General features: G+C 47.8%; 1 protein-coding gene across 1 annotated transcript in view; it reads left to right on the top strand.

Moving 5' to 3' along the window:
• Positions 1 to 19013, top strand: part of RBFOX3 (RNA binding fox-1 homolog 3) — a 559590-nt gene that overhangs the window by 288446 nt on the left and 252131 nt on the right. The window contains exon 4 of the mRNA XM_029599169.1: positions 15872 to 15912. The gene's annotated coding sequence lies outside the window, so the exon portion shown is untranslated. The remainder of the gene's footprint in view (positions 1 to 15871; positions 15913 to 19013) is intronic.

The following is a 19013-nucleotide window of genomic DNA, read 5'->3' as shown; positions in this document are numbered from 1 at the left end:
CTCCCAGAGACACCTTGACTGCAGGAAGAGAGAGGGAGAGCAGTCAGTCCTCCAAGAGACACCTTGAGTGCAGGAAGGGAGTGAGAGAGAGAGCAGTCATCCCTCCCAGGGACACCTTGACTGCAGGAAGGGAGAGCAGTCAGCCCTCCCAGGGACACCTTGACTGCAGGAAGAGAGAGGGAGAGCAGTCAGTCCTCCAAGAGACACCTTGAGTGCAGGAAGGGAGTGAGAGAGAGAGCAGTCATCCCTCCCAGGGACACCTTGACTGCAGGAAGGGAGAGCAGTCAGCCCTCCCAGAGACACCTTGACTGCAGGAAGGGAGAGAGAGAGAGAGCAGTCAGCCCTCCCAGAGAGAGAGCAGTCAGCCCTGCCACAGATACCAGAAACAGTGTCTGCAGGAAGGGAGAGAGAGAGCAGTCAGCCCTCCCAGAGACACCTTGATTGCAGGAAGGGAGAGAGAGAGAGAAAGCAGTCAGCCCTCCCACAGATACCAGAAACAGTGTCTGCAGGAAGGGAGAGAGAGAGAGAGCAGGCAGCACTCCCAGAGACACCTTGACTGCAGGAAGAGAGAGAGCGAGCAATCAGTCCTCCAAGAGACACCTTGACTGCAGGAAGAGAGAGAGAGCAGTCAGTCCTCCCAGAGACACCTTGACTGCAGGAAGAGAGAGAGAGAGAACAGTCAGCCCTTCCCTGAGACACCTTGACTGCAGGAAGAGAGAGAGAGAGAGCAGTCAGTCCTCCCAGAGACACCTTGACTGCAGGAAGAGAGAGAGAGAGAAGTCAGTCCTCCCAGAGACACCTTGTCTGCAGGAGAAGAGACAGAGAGAACAGCCAGCCCTTCCCTGAGACACCTTGACTACAGGAGACATGAGAGAGAGAGAGAACAGTCAGCCTATCCCTGAGGCACCTTATCTGAGGAGAAGAGACAGAGAGTATAGTCAGCCCTCCCAGAGACATCTTGACTCCAAGAAGGGAGAAAGAGCTGTCAGCTCTTCTAGAGATACCTTACCTGCAGGAGGAGAGTGGGAGAGAGAAAGAGAGCAATTAACCTTTGACTGCAGGAGAAGAGAGGGAGAGAGCCAGCCATCAGCTATTCTAAAGACACCCCAGCTGCAGCAGGAGAGAGGGAGAGAGTTCTCAGCCCTTTCCTGGACACCCTAACTGCAGATTGTTCAGTCTGTTAGTGATAAGATGATGATGGAGGGGCCCTGCCCTGTAAAGAGACAGGAGTGTTGACCTAATTTAGGCTGCTGATCAATTTGCCCCCCGTGTGATTAATTGAGATGTATAGCATTGATTTTTTTTTTTTTCCTGAAGCATGTATCCCAGCTGGAAGGCAGAAAGGATTTGCCCGGAAACTTACACTCAGAGCAATCAGTTCCCTTCCTAAGGGGCCCACGGTACTAAGTGGCAAAGTTCTTCACTGAAATGAGCCAGAAGTTCCTCTCATGATACTGACTCTTTTAAATATTATGGAAATGAAGTTCGAAGAATTAAAAAAAACAAAAAAAACAAAAAAAAACAAAGTTGGTGGAAAATTGCAAATTTTATCACAGAAAGACATAAGTATGCCTCTTGCAGGTGTAGTTAAGTTTTGTGGAAAATTGTATGCAAGTTATCATATTTGCAAGGGCAAAAGCATGTTTGTACATCAGCCTCTGAGCGAGGAGAAGGGAGAGAGCAGCATTCGGAGCCCTGCCAGAAGCCGATATTATGAGGAGAGTTGGCACTGTGCCAGAGAGAGTACAACAGGCCTTCCAGCTTAATTCCACTTCATGGCTATCTGAAGGCATCCACAACATCCCAATACCTGAGAGCTGGAGCCCCTAGACCCAGAATATACGTCACACCAGGAGCCGCCAGCTCTGCACTATGGCTCAGCAGGAGCCACCAAAGCAACGCCGTGAGGCCGATGCTATGTCGTGCACGGAAAAATGCCCGTCCAAACTGGACACCCGTTTTTTTTTCCCCCAATGCGCGCACATCCACAGCCCCTGGACGCTTGATGCAGTATGTAAATTAGGGGCCATGTTGACAGGGACGCGCTAGGGAACGGTTGTGCGTCCCTAGCGCTCAATGCATCGGGCGCCCGGAATTGCATCGGGCGCCCGTCCGTTCAAGCCTCTGCGGAGGAGGGTCTGGAGCCCTGGCCATTGCCCAGCTTTATTTTAAAATGCTCCACATGCATTCCCTGAAGAACCCCTGACATGATTGCTTTTGTTCATGCCTTTGGTTCAGAAAAAAACGTTTTATCATTTAAACCCAGCGAATGTGCATCTCAAATCAGTGGGGCTCCACCCAGCTTTATTCTTACATCACAAGCAGTAGAATTGAGTTAAAGCGACGACGCCGTGTAGGAGGAGGCTGGCGTTAGGTTTGCCTCGTTAATGAGTGTGCGTGGGATGCCGGGAGATTTTCCTGCATCGGGGGTAACAGCTAATAGCCTTAATACATGGCATTTACATGTGATGAGCGCTGTTAGCTACCCGTGAGTTTGGACGCGCGTTTTGGACGCGCCAATCCCCTTATTGCATCGGGTGTTAGCATAGCGCATCCAAAACGTGCATCCAACCAGACGCTGTCCCACGCCCTAGGCTGAGCGCACTTTGTCACATCGGCCCGAGTGTTGGCAGGAGCAGAGAACGTTAATCCCTCAGCCTCTTTTCCTGCTCTTCCTTCCAGCCTCTCTTACCAACTTCGGCCTCCGTCTGCCCCTTCCTCTCCCAGCCTCTCCAATTCTAGATGGTGAGTGAAAGCCCCGGGCTGCAGCATCACTTTCTGGGTATAGGCTGGCGCCAGGCACAGAATTTTATGTAAGCCCACCCTGGTTTGCATGCCTGGCATGGGAAGGACCATAACGTTATTTATAATCTCTTCGTGGCAGGGATCTTGACTAGCTCTTCTGCTTCCCTTTACTCCCAGGGTATGGATCCTTTCGACTGGGGCGAGAAAGGGGTCTTTTTCAGGTCCTAGTGCGGGATGCCTGACTTCCTTCCTTGAAGTCGCTGGGTAAGGTGAAGTTTTATCCGCTGTGTGCCCAAAGCAGGGACCACTGGATTAGTGTCCAAAATAATACGTTTACTGCAGATAACGGTAGATTGATGGCACAATAGCTATGAACTTCCAGCACTTCAGTCCTTTCTCTCTTTAGTTACAACTTTTAACCTCTATCCGTGCAAGGGTCTTCTGCTTAGGCAGGGGACTTTCCACCCTCCTGGATTAGGTGAAATGTTGGTCCCATCGGACTGGGCAACGCTTTAGTGGACGGGAAACCCCTTCCAAGATGGCCAAAACCTGTCTTTGCACAGAGAGCAAATTCTGTCTGTCTCCCCAGGGGCTTTGAAGACTCCGGATGGGCGTCCTCCTGTTATAGATGTGATCTTACTCACAGTTAGATGTCCCTTGGCTTGAGAGGGATCCTGGATGGAACTGCAGATCTCACAGGTCCACGGATGGGTAGGAAGAGGGGGGGGCAGAAGAGATGCTTCCTCCCAGGTCTCCAAAATTAACTTTTTCTCTCCCCCAAAAGTAAATAACACCGGAGGTCTCTTACAACGGGTCACCACCACTTCAGGGGCAGGTCTTCCCTATCCCTGGGCGTCCTGAACACAGGGTTCCCCACTCCCTGAGTCCTGGAAAGGCCCAGGAGGTCGGCAAGACTCCTACCAAGCAAAAGTCCAAAAATCCAAATCAGTCCCTGGACAACCCCCCCTGCACCTCTGGAGGAGAACACAGCAGTGGAGCCCTGACCTACTCTGAGGGATCTTGGATGGATTGCAAGGCCCCAGGTAGGCCAACAGTGTGACTCATGAAAATCTCCAACCTTCCTCTCAGACTGCCCCCAGAGCCCTTTGCAGAGCTCTGCTGTAAAACCTCCTGCAGGGGGACATCCCCAATGGGAGGGGCTGCCCATGAATGAATCCTCCCCCTAATTATCCCTCTCTAACTGCACTAACATGTATGGTCCCAGGGCTTACTGGTAACCCGGAAAGGTGCCCAGGTTACATTTAGATGCCCAGGTGATCTAGCACCTGGGATTCTTCCATCCTTGCTGGAGGTAACGTACCTGGGGTTTAGACTGATAAAAGCATTGGGTCATAATGTTTAGACTTGTTTGGAAAGATGTAGACATGCACTGTCATGGTTTACCTGTCCCGGTATTGTTGGCTAAGAATCTGGGAGTGCGGACACTTTGGCAGGACAGTCAAAGGATTTGACTGGTCCTGGCGATGGGATTTGGGAATTTTGGATGGTGTCTAGTGATACTCTAGTTTTCTCTGCAGACCCTGCTCCTTTTAACCGATCATTTTTCCTCGGGGGTGGGGGAAGAAGTGACTGATGAATGCACCAGATTGAATCTGCCATGGGTGACAGTGGAAGACCACAGAAGGCAAGGCACCTGCCCTCTACAATATCAGATAGATATCCCAAGCAAGGAAGGCCCATGTTCTCCTAGGAGTCTGAGGCCTGCAACTTTCCAGAGTGACTCAGGCATCCCGGATTATTCTAGAAATGTAAAACCCGGGGAAAGGACTGATTATGATATACTTAATGGATTCTGACCTCAAATTGATTTTGTATTACCAATAAAGGATATTGTTTTAAATCATTTTACATTTCACAAACACTATTACCATCAAAGATCAAGGAGAGCTCCGGGTACAAGATTTGCTTTTTCATGTGTGCTTTTTTTATTTGGCCCCTGGGAGATTATATCCACTTCAGACCTTTTATCTAATCGTTTTCTTGATCATTTTATGATTTGGAAAAGTTACATCAATGACTTCATGCGTATTTGGGGATGGTGGTGATACAGCAGTGTTGGATAAATTTGTCTCCTCTGTTAATTGTAGCAGAATCTAAGACTGAGTGTGAGTCAGGACAAAAAAAATGTGTTAAATCCATGGCTAGTACATTGATGAAAGGAGATGATGGTGTGGTTGATACTAAGATGGCTGGTAAGGGATGCACAGGAAACACTGTGATCTATACAAAAGGCCACTGCCCGAAAGAGTCTGGGGGCACAAACAATTGTTCTCGGTTAAAGTGGAGCTGACTGAGAGATTAAGGAAAAGAGGTTATTCTGATCAGAATATAATAAGAGCTAAAGAAAGGGAAAGCACCAAAATGAAAGGAAAAAGCTGTATCTCAGAATGTGATTAAGGTTTTTGCGGTTATAACCGACAGCATTATTGAGGTAGCTCTGTTATGAGATTGGTTTGGCCAGTTCTTTTTCTGCAAGGTGTGGTTTGGGGATATTTGACAGAATAGGAGTCATCCATCACCTAGTAAAGAAATAAAAATGTGTTTGATCATCTCACAGGCACACTTTACATTTCACTGCAGAAAAATCAAATGGAAATCGTGTTTTCGCGAGTTCCCTTCATCATCTCACCGTGTTAGGCTTCCTCTTCAGATTTAACCAAAGGAGTAAGAATCATGCCAGTGCGTATGTGATTTATCTAATCGGACTGGAATGTGAGAAGGAGCCCAAGAAAACTGACCTTCAGGATTGCAAAGCGTTTATCAGCCGTGAGCTGGACTGCCCGTGAGTCTCTCCCTTACCTCAATGCAGTGACCTGCTGGGACGCTGATTGCCCCATTGCCCTTTTCCAGGAACTGAGAAGTTTAGTCCTTTGTCTGGAGGTGGGGACAGAATTTTAAAAATTACATCAACATTTTGAATTTATAAATGACAATACGTTGTATCGGGTTGCTCTCAAAGAAATGTATTCTTACCTATAGTTATGATTCATTTGTGTTCTCAATACATAATTGATCATTTGTATAGATTTTAAATTATTTCTGAATAAAAGGTTTACCATTAAGATTTTTTTGGTTTTGGATATGGTTACTCGCTTTTCCATACACGTGCACAAGACGAGTAACAAATCAGAATCAGTAGGTAGGTCCATGCCCCAGAGGGCTTGAAATCTGAAGTTGGTACCCGAGGCAGTGGAGGGTAAAGTGACTTGCCCAAGGTCACAGGGAACGACAGGATTTGAACCTTGGCTTCTTAACTCATTGCTGTAACCACCAGGCCTTTCCATCTTCTGTATTTGGTTTATTTTTCACTGTAATCTATTTTAAACAAATGGAGGTCCATAGTCAGCCGCTGTCAGCTCTGCTAGTTAGCCAGATATATGTATCTGGCTAATTAGCTCTGTATGTTTGGCAATGCATCAGCTAAATATACCCAGTTAGATAAGTTTTCCTGGCTAACTTTAGGACAGCCCTGTGGCCCAACCAGAGTTAGACGGACATGTTAATCGTCTAACTCTGAATATCTGATAACTTAGCCAGCTAAATGAACTCTTCCCTGTTATGCCCATTTCCTGCCCCTGACTTCTCCGGCTAAACACTTAAGCCAGATAAGTGATGCCCGCTGATCCTAGTTGGATATTCAGCAGTGCCACATAGCTGGATAAGTAATACTTACCCAGCTAAGTGCTGTTTTGAATATCAGCCTCATGATATTTAAGGAAAAAGCTGCACCAGATGTTAAATCCTTTGCAAAAGTGCTATGGAAAGTGCAGTGATAATTCAGCTGAATCAGGTACTTTGTAGGGAATACATTTTTACATTTCCAGGGTAGAGTAGAATAAAGGAATGTTTTATTTCTTCTTGACCACGATGGCTTGGATGGTTGTTTTTCTTGTAAACCTATAGCTAACAGAGGGTCACATGAATGTATTTGTGGAGTCAGAAGCTTCCTAATATGGCCTAATTTGACCGCTGCCTAAAGGTTGGTGGTCAGTCTAGTCCTAGCCAGGACTAGACTGACCACTGCCTGCAGGCTGCGACCTCTTCCATGACCTGCTCTGAATGAGCATAAGAAGTGCTGGGCTGGGTCAAAGTTACAATCCATTGAGCCCCAGCATCCTCTCTCTGACAGTGGCTCTCTCTTGGAAGCACCCGGAAGATCCTAACGGGGAGATCCCTGTTGGGATCCCTAAGTCTCCCCTGCTCCAGAAACTCATTCTTCAGCCTTCCCAGCTCTCAGATTTTTCCACTTTTCCGTTCTCCTTCAGATGAGTTTTTCATCCCCCTTGTCCTCCGCGTCTAGAAGTCTCTTGACTTAGGCTCCCCATCCTGCCCATCGTCACCCTGGAAGACACCGAAACCTTATTAGAAAAAAAAAAAGAGCAGCCCGGCTGCCATACGTTGCCTTTTGCCGGGATTATTAACGCGGGGGCTTGATATCCTACTTAGGATCGGTTATTTCTGAGAGGGACCCCTGTAGATCCGTGCTGGCAGGAGCTGCCTGAAGGGAGAGGGCTTGATTGCTGGACTTCGTTGTCTCTCCCCTGCCACCTCCCCCGCCTTTTACACACTGATAGGGAAGTTTGTTAACAGAAAAAAAATTCTGTCCATCACAAGAAGAAAAGAGGGTTTGTAAAAACCGCGCCTTAACACGTTGACCACCATCTGCTGCATTTCCTGCAGCTCTGCCAATGCACCTCACTTCTGCCCTGCAGTATTCCCTGCTATTCCCATACTGAGACTCCCACCTCACTCCCCTCCCCCCCCCCCCCCCCCCCACACACACACGCTCAGGGGCCATTGCAATAAAGTGCGCCCAGCTTAACATGCGGTTGGATATGCTAAACTAGCACCCGATGCAATAAGGGGATCAGCGCCTCCAAAACGCGCGCCCAAACAAACGCGTGGCCGATAGCGCGCACCCCATGCAAATTCCATGTAGACGAGGCTGTTTGCTATTACCCCCAGTGCAAAAAATCACCGGGCGCCCAGCGCGCACTTTTTAACGAGGCAGAATTAACTCCAGCCCTGGAGCTGGCGTTAAGTCAATCCGCGAGGCAAGGGCTCATTACAAATTTAAAAATACTGTCCTCCGTGGTTCCTCCTACTTAGTATCGCCGCGATACTTAAATCTACTGCTTGCGGTGTTTAAGAATAAAGGTTTGATGTAAAAAAAAAAAAAATTTTGGATGCCGATTTCGCCCCTTGCTATTGTGCATGTATATTGTGCGTGTATATTGGGAGAAATCGACCTGAAGCGGGATAAAGATAAGATAAGATCGACCTGAAGCGGATAAAGATAAGATAAGCGGGATAAAGATAAGATAAGATAAGTTTGGCGGGAACTCCCTTCCCGCCAAACTCCGCTTAGAACCGTCCCTGAGCCATTTCAAAAAAGGAATCAAGACATGGCTCTTTAAACAGGCCTACCCCAACTCCTCTCAATCCTAGTCAATGACCTCCCCTGCACCACCTCAGCTCCCGCCCGGCCCACAATCCTCTTCATTGACCTCCGCCGTACCACCCTAGCACCCTCCCTGCCCCATCCCCTCCTCTGCCCCATCCCTCACCCTCATCCCCTGCAAAGTTAAGACTCTCCCTGCCTTTTCCTCTCACCCTCCCCAGCGCCCCGCAGCCTCCCCCTACCCTGCCCTTTCACCCCCTAGCAACTTGTCCTCGAAAGTACCCCTGCTTTAAAGTACCCTTTTTCCCCTGCCCCACTTTCATCCCCCGCACTATTCCCCCACCCCTTCCGCCCTTTTTCCTTCCTCGCTCCATCCCTCCCTGCCCCCCCGCATTCAATTGTACAGTAGTGCACATACTTTCTTCATATTGTTTATAAGTTCATATGCTAAGTTCAAAAGTGCACACGCCCCCCCTAACATTGTTTATAAGATCATTTGCATATCTAATTTTATTATGGATAATCAAAATCCATTTCGTTCTACCAAGTTGTATTTCTGCTCATTGACTCTCTATCTTTGCACTGTCGTATATTATCTAGTTAGCCTTCTTTCATTGTTCATTGTAATTTCCTTTCACAGTTACCTGTAAACCGACATGATGTGTCCTACGAATGCCGGTATATAAAAAGCGTTAAATAAATAAATAAATAAATAAATAAATAAATAAAACAGATGCTCGTATTGAGCGGCCATTGCCATTGTGGGTGCACAGCCACTTCTCCTGGGCTCCTGATGAATTTGAGTGCTAGGGACACATCATTCTCCCCTAGTGCGTCCTGTTTAACGCAGCAGCTCATTAAAATATTGCGACGGGCAACCAGGAGATGTAGTTGTGTGCGCATTAGGAAAATGGGTGCTCAATATCGGCCTGACAGAGCTCTACTAGTGTGCCTCATTCCTGCCCTCCAGCGCCCCCCCCTGCTATTCCCATACTGAGGTCACCACTCCCCAACACATGCACACAGCTCTGCCATTGCACCTCATTCCTGCCCTCCAGCGCCCCCCCCTGCTATTCCCATACTGAGGTCACCACTCCCCAACACATGCACACAGCTCTGCCATTGCACCTCATTCCTGCCCTCCAGCGCCCCCCCCTGCTATTCCCATACTGAGGTCACCACTCCCCAACACATGCACACAGCTCTGCCAGTGCACCTCACTCCTGTGTGGTAACTGGGATTTCCTGTAACAGTTTTTTTTTTTTATGAGGAATGGATGCTACCTGCAGTCCATATTGTTCCCTGTATGCAGGACATGGACTGATCGAGTGACGTTTTCTTAGCTGTGGTTTTTTTTTTTTTTTTAAAGGTAAAAGCTGGCATTGTACATCCGTCCCTTCTCTCTCACTACAGCAACTCTGAGATTTACATTAAAGGCTAACTGGCTGCAGTAAATGGAGCAGTTTGCAATTAGTTTTCAAAGTACTTATCTCATTAAAGTAAATGAATTATTGATTTCGTGACACTCATGCTTTTAGTGGGAGGCACCGTGCCATCACAGCTCACTCTTTCGGCCTGCAGAGGGAATGTCCGTCGCAGGCAATCGCAGCCTTCGCTGCTTTATTTAAATTCTTCTTTCCTTGTATTTAGCTCTGCAATTACAGCCCGAGTCTTGCAGACAGCAGAAGGCAGTTTAAGTGAGGGCTGGTGTACCGTGGCCAGGCAGGGGGGTTGCTGCCTGGTGTGTCCCTGCTTACACGCCGAAGGGGGTGAGACGCAGGCTGAGCCGGAGGCTACGTCCCCTTAAAATGCTTTTGGTGCAAAAGTGCAGCTGTGCCTAGCTCCCCCCCCCCCTCCCCCCATTCTTCTCATATGTGCGCGTGAGCAGATGCCTTGTGCGTGGGCACATCTGCCCATTCCGTATTGCTGGGTTAGGACCTAGGTAAGGGGAAGGATTTGACCCTCCTTGTCGGTCCACTGATATGCCACTCCAGGGCTGTCTTGATCACACACGCAGCGTTATTCTCTTTCTCTCTCTATAATTTGCTGCTTTTGTGGGTCGGTCAGTCATGCTCCAAAAAAAAAAACAAAACAAAAAACCACCTCTATTTGTGCTGATTTTTAGGGGCCTCTATTAATTTTTTTTTTTTTGTTTCCTAGGTTCTGTTCTCAGTATCTTACCCAAAATAATTCCACAACCACCTTAACTGAACACAACATAAAATGATTATTTTTCTCCTGGGACACTTAAAGATGGGAATTTTCTACGCATTTCATGCAAGTAAAAAAAAAAAAGAAAAAAGCGTGTTTCTGCACTTAGAAAGGCCTTCTGACCACTGCCCAGCCTCTGCACGTGTGGAAGGATACGCATGCTTTCAACCATTGATGAAGGGGCGGCCTTTGCTGGAGTTTTGGGGTACCAGAGGACCCCAGAAAGACGGCACCCCTCCATCCAGGGGCTTTTAGCTCAGGCCGTTTCGCAGTCTGATCTTTTCATCTTCCTACTACCGTGAGAGCTGCGCAGAATTTTTAGATGATGCGGCATGTAAATGTTTTTAAATAAATAAATAACCTCGTGAAGCGGCTGAGTAGGAGCTGGAAGTGCTGCCCACCTTGGCAACCTCATCCCATGGGCCGCACGACGCTCACCAGTAACGTCAAGCGGATGACCGGGATCCTTCCATAATAATCCTACCCTAATGATGGGACTTTATACAAAATATTTTCTTCTTCGTGTACCTGCATGCGAATAACTGAAACAGAGTGGGGTTTTGTTTTGTTTTTTTTCGTGGAAGGTTAAATATGTCATATTTAATTTATAGTCACTTTCTTGGGAAGAATATACAAGCACGGTGTCAAAATCACAATTTGGTGCATTTATTTTTGCACCAGAGCTGCCCAGGGCAGAGTGAGCACCCTTGTCCCAGCCCAGGGAACAAACAAGGTATCTGCTAAAGATTCTGTGAAGCATGGGGGGAGCAGGTGTATGGAGGCCTCCATTTTTGGAGAATTTAGCATCTAACATCCAGCCCAAAAGCTTTAAAGCTGAGGAAGTTGGGAGGCGGCTGCTTCTGGGTACCACATATTGATTGCTTCTTGAAGTATTGACTAACATTTTATTTATGACATTTTTAAATTACATCTAACAAGGTTGTATTCAGAAACAAAGATTTACCTGAGTGGGTATTAAAAAAACAAAACAAAAAAAAAATCATGAAAAAGGGGGGGGCGGGGGGGAAGACATAATACTTCATCTCAATGGTAAACAAAACATTAGATCCCAAGCAAGTAGGGGGAAGAAAGGAAAAATAAGATGTAATATTGTAGTTTCTGTCATACCTGCTCAACAATTTTAAATGCTGACAGTTGGCAACAGCAAAGCCCTTACACTTTGTAAGGTTTGAAATCTGGGAACTGGAGCTTCCCGGGGATGCTGGGGTTTCCAACAAGAGCCAGGCCGAGCCAGTCGGGGGGGGGGCTGCACCCAAAAGGAAAGGAAAGGCGAGTGCAGAGGTGCACTGGGGGCAAAACCGGGCCTGGCTCAGCCTGACGCCGTGGCATGGAGCTTGCTGGTGGCCCCGGGTGACGGGGCTGGAAGAAACAATCTCTCCAGGTAACTGCAGTTTCAATCCACGTCCTCTAGAGGCTGAAGTCCGGTCTCAGGTTTGTTACTGGTGCTCGGATGCGTCCTGGGCTTAGGTACTGCAAGGCAGATCTAAATCAGAAGCCCGGCCCGGCCCGGCCCGCAGCCTCACGATGGTGTGTATGTAGTTTGAGTGGCGGCACTGCCAGGCCCGCTCAGCTTCTTAGTGATGGGGCGGGGGGGGGGGCCGTTTAAGGCTGAGCTTCGCTGTGTCTTGTTCTGCCTTGCAGGGGGTGATGTCACTGTCAAGGCCTTCAGCGAGAGTCAGCACCAACACCCTTAATGAACTGGGGGACTCTTCCTGAAATGCAATCGTTGAGCGAGAATTAACATAATTGATTGTGGTGCAATGTTTGCTAACAGAGACTTCAGAATGATCCCAGATTTGAGGGCTGAAATTAGGAAGCTCCTTCCTGGGCCTGCTCAGACTGATGCCAGCAATCGAACTAGAGCTGATCGCTTTATTTAAGCTTATTTACAATTTCTAAAAAGGCAGCAGTTTATTCTGGTAACAAAGCCCATGGCTCTGTTCTGTCACAACAGGGGCAGCCGTGCACGTTGCCCGAACGCCGCCACATCCCTGCCTCAACTCCGTCCCCTGTTTATAATTAATGTCATTGTTTTTTGCATAGGCTCTTCCTTTCAGCCATATAAAGTATAATTGATTGTTAGAACAACGAGGAGGGAGGGGGGGAAGGGGGACTGAGCGGGGAGAACATGGCAGGAAGAAAGAGCCAGGGGTGAAAATAAGGGGAGAAAAGGGGCTGCAGGGTGAGGGGGGAATAGGGGAGAGAGGTGAGGTGCTGAAGTGGGGGCAGGGCTGGAAGCAGGGGGAAATAGTTTGTGGCAGGTGAGAGAGAGGAAGAGAATGGAGGTGGCTGAAGGGAGAGACGAGAGACCTGCCCCCCACCATGAAAAAAGGAAGAAGAGTATTATGTTTGGGGCCATCGAGCTATGGCTTTTCTCTGGTGGGAGGTGGGTAGGGGTGGGAGCAAGACATGAAGAAGAGATAGGAGCAGGGAGAAGAGAGAGCAAGAAGTAGGTGAAAGCAGGGGAAAGGGGGAGGAGGGGCCCAAAGGGAGAAGAGTGTGGAGGAGAGAGAGGCCAATGGGAGAGAAGGAGGAGGTGGGAACAAAGGGAGAGAGAAAGGGTAAGATGGGGCAGGCAAGGGGAGAGAGAGGAGGGGGGCTGAGAGCAGAAGAGAAGTCTCCTCTCTCCCCTGCCACCAGCCCCTTCCCGCCTGCTCCCAGCTCTCTCCTCTTCCCCCTTCAGCACCCCACCTCTCTTCCCCCATCCTCCTCATCTCCTCTTCGACTCCTCCTCTCCTCACCCCCCCATTGCTCTTGCCCTTTGTCCCGTCCTCTCCACTCAGTCCCCCATTCTCTCCCCACGCTTGCTCTCTTCTTCTCCTTCCCTCCTCCTCCTCCTTTCCCCTGCTCCCATCCCCCTCCTCTTTCCCTCCCCCGCTCCCACCTCCTTGCTGAGCCTGCTCCCTCCCCTCCCCCTGCTCTTGCTCTCTCTCCCTCCTGTCCCCCACATCCTGGGCCCCGGTTCTCCCAGTCCTCCCCATCATCTGTCTACTACCAGCCATGTACCTGTTCCCGGGGGGGGGTGACTCCCCTACCCAGCTCTCTTTGAAAAACTGCTAAGGGCAGCAGCGGGAGGCAGTGCAGGTCCGGTGGTGGCAAAAGCGATAAAGACAGATCCCGTGGCCCAGGGTAGCAGCAGCAGCGGCAAGAGAAGGAAGTTCCCAGCGATGGCGGCGGCAAGGAAAAGAGGGCCTGCAGGAGGTGTTTCTGCTGCTTTTTTTAACGCTTGCTCGGGGTGGAAGCTACTTCTTTAAAATGTGACGTCTGTCGTAAGTTTGCATGGAAAGGGGGAGGATCAGAGCACCTGCCAGTCAGGTAGCAGAAGGCTTGGGGAAAGCAGGGAATCGCCATGGCCTGATCAACGCACTTGCCGGGCAAAGTTGGATGGGCCATGGCCCACCCCCGTTCCCTGGCATATGAGTCACGCACACTGGAAGAGTCCAGTAAAGCTTGCCCTCCCTTCAGACCGAAATGCCATTTCATGTGAAATTTATTCAAGATGGCGTTCTTACAAAAGCAAAGCATTTTTCCTTTTGATGCAGAGTTTCTGCTGGCAGCTGTATTGATCCTGGAGGAAACTGGATTCTCTGTGGTTGATTCCTTTTATTTGGCCCAGCATCAGGAGTATCCAGAGGTGCCATGGAGATTATGGCCTGCGGTCTGTGACGTGCTCTCTCACGTGCCACATCCTCTCTGGATAGTTTTTCTGTTGGCTGGTAAACATCTCACAACTTGCTCAGAATCCATTTCCCCTTAGATGTCAAGTTCTGGACACTTAACAAGTGGATTCTTTTCTTGGTGTTGTGAGCGGAAACTCTGCTACCAGTGACACAGTTTGGTAGAGGTTGTGGGCCGTGGCTTAGAGGAGAGGTTGTGCGGAGAGAAGAGAACTTACAGAATTGCAGACCTGGTTACGTTGAAAGAAGGCCAAAGATCTGGATAAGCCCAACTTTTTTCGTGTCATGTGCAAAAATGGTTTTATTACTGTAAACCATGGATTAAAAAGAGTAAATAGCAATCGAATGTGAGCCATTAATTCTGATCTGCTGATGTTCTCCCCCCTTACAAAAGTTATCTTTCCACAGTATTTTCCTTTACTTTAAACTTAGAGGTCTATATTCAGCTGCTGTGCGACGTGGCTAGTTATCCAGATAAACTCATCCGGCTAACTTAGCCTGTATATTCAGCAGCATGGGCATGCTGCTGGATATTTATCTGTTTATTTATTTAAAGTTACTTATAGGCCACCCAAAAATAAAAACATCCATAATAAAGTAAACACCATACAGATCACCAAACTAATGGTAACACTGTACTTACAATACTGTAATGCTGTACTACAAATCTACAAAAGCCATCCCTAAACTGCAAAATTAAGCTTCATCGGGAAAAGCCAAGCCTGAGCAAAAAGGACTTCCACATCTTTTTTTTTTTAAGTTTTTAAAAGTGGTGCTGAAAATGGACCTCTTATCTTTTAAAACGTTTTAAGATGATAATTCTAACTGAATCTGAATTATCATCAGTGCACACCAGGTGTTTGCAGCACTGCATGGAGAGACAACATGGGCTGTCCTTACTCCTTGGAGCTTACAGTCTAGTAAAGGCAACACAATAAAAAACAAAACAAAAAAAACAAGAGACTGAGTTAAAAGAGCAAAGAGGTGGTTGCTGGAGCTGTCCGATTATCCTCACATGGGTTGCTGGTTAGGCCTGTAACACTTCAGGAGAGCTCTGACTCTGGGTGATATCGTTCAGCAGCCTGACCTTGTTTAGTGCAGTAAGGCATAAAATATCTATGCTGGTCTGCTTATAAAACAGGGAAATGCTAAGGGCCTGCTCCAGTTACCATGAATACCTGACACCCAGGACACATTTGGCTTACAAAAGGGCCTGTTATGTACTCCTCCAACAGTAAAGCAGTAAGAAGGTACGGAAGTAGGTGGGATTGATTGAAGGGGAGGAAGCAGCCTTAATTGAGTTTACCTAATAATTGCTAATAGCATTTTGGGCATATGAAGATGTCCAGCAGGGCCTGTTGCTTCTGGCCCCTCGCTCAGTCCTACTGGTCCTTCACCTTCAGCTCTCTCGCCTCTTTGATGGGGTCCCTGGATTTCACTTTCACCTGTTGGCCCTTCACTGGTCTGCCACTGAGTTACTTTCCTTTTTCTGTTTGTTTTATTTTTTTATTTAACCAGTTCGGAGGCGCATGCCATGCCTTAATGCGCCACCTTTGTAAAATTTCTGCCATAGGATCCTTCCTGTTTTATGTGCTGGGCCCTCTTTAGGGGATTGGAACCTGGCGAAGTTTCCTTCTGTTATCGAGGTTCTCGCTGAGAGCCAGGAGACTCCTCGATGATGACTGGGCTGCTTCCCCAATTTCCCCATCCAGTCAAGTGTGGGATTGAATATTACCAAGTTATGGCTAATTATTATTCCTTCTAACGCTTCCTTTTTTCTTTTTTTCTTTTGTAGATTTACGAGCAGCACAAGAGGCACAAATTGGCTGAAGAAAGGTATAAAACTTCTCTCTGTCTTCATATATTGTAGTTGAAAGAGACCATGAAAGGTGGCTCCTTCTGCTGGGTGCTTTTGCTCAGTTCTTGCAGTGCATTATCCACAGAGCCAATAGGTCTGTGTCCCTGGGCAGCACTTGAGGCCATTTCCGTATAGGTAACTGTGGCGCCTCCTGCTGGTGAAGGGAGAGCTGATCCTGTGTTGACTTCAGCCCAGGTGTCTGGGAATAAAAGGATGCGCACAGTGGTAGAATCTGAGGGCTAGGTTCATCCAGGATTTTCTCCTGTTTTTGTGGCTTCTGAGTCCTCTGTGGCTCTTACACTGATGAGAGTAGTGCTACAGAAGTACTGATCTGCTTTCTGGTAGGTAAAGTTACCTGGGGTGCGGTAGCAGAACTATACTGATTGTTTGTTTCCTTTTTGATTTTTTTGTTGTGTAAATCTAATCAAAAAGGAACTTCTGAATTTTTTTCTTGAAGGATCTAGAATGTATTGTTGTATCCATTATATATATATATATATATATATATATATATCTGAAGTATGCAAATAGTTTCTTTCCTGCACCCATAGAAGTGTGACTGTGGATGATTTCCTTCTCCTCTGTGTCCTAGCACTAACAAGAGCTCTGCTCTGCAGGACTGAGCAACCACCTGCCCAGCTTCTCCTGTATTGGCTCTTCTTTTGAGTTTTAGGGGTGTAAATGTGAGGTCTGACTGCAAATATTTTCCTTTGAGGATCGTGTGACAGATTTAGGTGTGTTCTTTCAGGTATCACCTTTGTGGCTCTTTGGGTCTTTGCTTCTCCATTAATCTTTTTCTAGGTTTCCCTTTTCTCTGTTGTCCATCAGTTCGTTAAGGAGTATTTCTTATTTTCATTGAAGGATGTGAGCCCTGTCCCAGTGGGTTCTGTGTTCACGAGTTTGTACAGTATCCCTACCTCTCCATCAGGGTGCTGTGGACAGACCTGTAGTCACACAGGCTTTTCCATTGCTTCAGTTGCTAATTTCACCTCTGAGAATGTGCCAGAAACCTGGGTGGTTGATGTAGGATGGAGCTGACTGAAGGAGTCTGATGTAGCATGGCTGGTTTAATAAAGAGATTTGTAGCGATGCTTAAGAGCATCTCCGGAAGATAGAAATTTGGCTGTGGACACAGCCAGGCTAGGGAAAGACGACTTTACAGTACAATTGAGTTTTTACTGCGTGTAACCGCAGTGGAGCATTGTGGGTAGTATCCTAATTGCCACGTCAATAAGGCTAAGAAAAGCTTAACAAGACTAGAAGAGACAAAAGGGTTTGACCCTCTCTAACTCTAAAGGATTGATAATGACAGCAAACCATGGTGTAGGCAGAATGTGGAGTCAATACTTAGTAGGTATTGACTGTCACCGGAGAGCAGTCCAGGGCTTTCTTTAAGAGCTGTCTCCTGATGCTCCAGGACACATTCTGGGCTGTGCTATGATATTGCCACTGTGGGTAGTGAGTTCAGACCTCAGATTCTTCCAGGCATAAGAAGGAAGAAATTAATTGGCAATCAAATTATTTCCAGTCTGCGAAAACATTTTGGGCCAAGCTGGGCCTAACTTTTCAGGGGAAAGTAAAGCTACCAGGGTTGATGCCCATGGGACATACTGCTCTTGAGGCTGCCAAAGCAAATGCTGTTCTGTTCTCCTCAGTTTAAGGAGGAAAGTGGAAGGAGCCAACAGGAAAGTTAATGTGGGCTGGAGACATTGTGCCGTGCTCTGGTTGAAAGAGGATGAAGTGTGTGGCCGTGTGGATGTTCACTCGCATTCTCTCCAGCACATGTGAGAAGGAGTTCACAGGTCATCTTTGTGGAAGACCCATATAATTCTCACTGTGCTTTCCGTATGATTGGAGGGCTGGTTCAGAGCTCTGAGAGGGAAGCAGTGACTCTGAATACACACACATGCGCTATATCCATTTCCCTTCTCCCGAAAGACTAATGTAAAATGAGTACCTGAGGAGATCCAGGTGCTGTACGCATAGTATGTGGAGGTGGAGGAGATAGAAGTCGTGCCAGCATAATGGTTTGTGTCTGGGAGGGAGAGCTCGAAGCTCACAGTAAAAGGTTCAGGGAAATGCTCTCTGCCGTAGCCAAGAAGTGTCCAGAAAGCAAACAGCTGGAGCCGCTGTACCACACCTGGTGTCAGGTGGTTCAGTTCCTCTGCTAACACAAAAACTTGAAAGGACATTGCTTGGAAATTAACAGTAGGGAGGAGGAGCAGGATATTGTGTGTCTCTGGTGAAGTTGTAGTGTTCATGTCAGGATATGTTAAATCCAGTAACAACGTAGCGTGTGTGTTTGTTCCTTACACACACACTCCAACTGAATGTGATTTCCTTATAATGGTTTGTGTTTCAGTGGGTTCCATGGTCAGAGGAGAATAAATTCCCTTTCAGCCCTCTCCTATGAGAGACCAGGTCATACACGTTCAGGAAACTGCTATGTCCTTCTCATCCCTTGTCTGTATCTCTGTATTTCCCTTCCCTTGCATGTTTTCCTCTCCTCTTTCCTGTCTCCCCAAGTGACACTCTGCTCTTCATCCCCTCTTTCCCCTCTCACACGGGCGGCACTCTGCTCTTACTCTCCCCTTTCTCCTCTCACACTTACTTTTCTCTTCATTTCCTCTCATGTTCCCCTCTTACTCTTGCAGTTCTCTGCTCTTCCTCTCTCCTCTTTCCTCGCTCACTCATGCAGTTCTCTGCTCTTCCTCTCCTCTTTCACCTCTCATCCAAGCAGCACTCTGCTCTTCCTCTCTCCTCTTCCTTTCTCTCCTGTGCAGTTCTTTGCTTTTCCTATCCTCTTTCCTCTCTCCTCCATATGGCTCTTAAGCTTTTTCTTTCCTCTTTTCCCTCCCCTCCGTGTGGCATTCTGTTTTTCCTCTCCTGTTTCCCTTCTCCCCCAGGCAGCTCTTGGTCTTCCTCACTTTATCTTCTTTCCCCTGTGTGGCTCTCTGCTCTTTCTCTCTCCCTCGTTCAGCTCTCTGCTCTTCCTCGCCTTGCCTCTTCCTCGCCTCTTCCTCTCTCCTTCATGCACCTCTCTGCTCTTCCTCTCTCCCTCATGCAGCTCTCTGCTCTT

This window comes from Rhinatrema bivittatum, chromosome 4 (genome assembly GCF_901001135.1).
Source record: "Rhinatrema bivittatum chromosome 4, aRhiBiv1.1, whole genome shotgun sequence".
Lineage (NCBI taxonomy): Eukaryota > Metazoa > Chordata > Amphibia > Gymnophiona > Rhinatrematidae > Rhinatrema > Rhinatrema bivittatum.
The sequence above is the reverse complement of the archived record's forward strand: the minus strand, read 5'-3'. Positions and strand labels throughout refer to the sequence as shown.